This window comes from Arachis ipaensis, chromosome B03 (assembly GCF_000816755.2).
Source record: "Arachis ipaensis cultivar K30076 chromosome B03, Araip1.1, whole genome shotgun sequence".
Taxonomy (NCBI): Eukaryota; Viridiplantae; Streptophyta; class Magnoliopsida; order Fabales; family Fabaceae; genus Arachis; species Arachis ipaensis.
This window is the reverse complement of record NC_029787.2, coordinates 90128642-90129511: the sequence shown is the minus strand read 5'-3', so window position 1 is coordinate 90129511 and position 870 is coordinate 90128642.

Genomic DNA, 870 nt, shown 5'->3' with positions numbered 1-870 from the left:
GACAACCTTATTCTCTGGTTTCATCATCACGGAAATGGCAGAAACGACAAAAAAAGGCAAGAAGAAAAGCACACTAACCTCTTGAAGCCATCCTCCTCTGAAGAAATAAAGTGAAAAACTACCAGCAGAACAAATTTTCTAACCCAAAATACACTATCACACGATCGAAAACCCTAAACAAACCCCAACTGTCAGATTGTTAAAACCTTTCAGATGACTAACACATCTTGCCTAGGAACTAGGACCCACTAACACTTATTCCTAGAAGATATCCTGTCAAAGTCCAGTCAGCAATAAATGCAAACCTTTCGCTTCTCCCATTTACTTCTTCCCAAAAAACAATCTTTTCTTTTTAATGCCCAATAAATTTCTCAGAAGCAAAACGGCAACAAGTTAAGCTTGGGGGTTGGGACATAGGTCAAAAAAGGTATAACGACGGTCAATGTTAACCTTAACTTGCCACCGATCAAAGCAAGTCAAGCTTGGGGGCTGTGATCCATACCTACAAAGTCGGACCGCCGTTATACCTCGGAAAAACCACGTTTAACAAACAGAACGCGAAATAACAGGTCAAACCCCTAGACGTTCATCCTCAAAAGATAAAAACACGTCACTAAGCCCGGATACGAAGCTGAGAATCTCGAAGCCACCAACGTATCCCTCACCTTATATAGCGCGGCACAGATAGCTTCAACACAGGCACTCACTGCTCATCACTAAAATCACCCTCAATTCTCTCAAACAGGAAGTTCGCTATTTACTTTCATCGTTCTTAATTTACTCCCGAGCATAAACTGACTTAAGTTTCGGAATCCTTTTGCAGGTACCTTCCACTACTCGGATGGGGCTCGTATCGGGAGCGAGGGACCT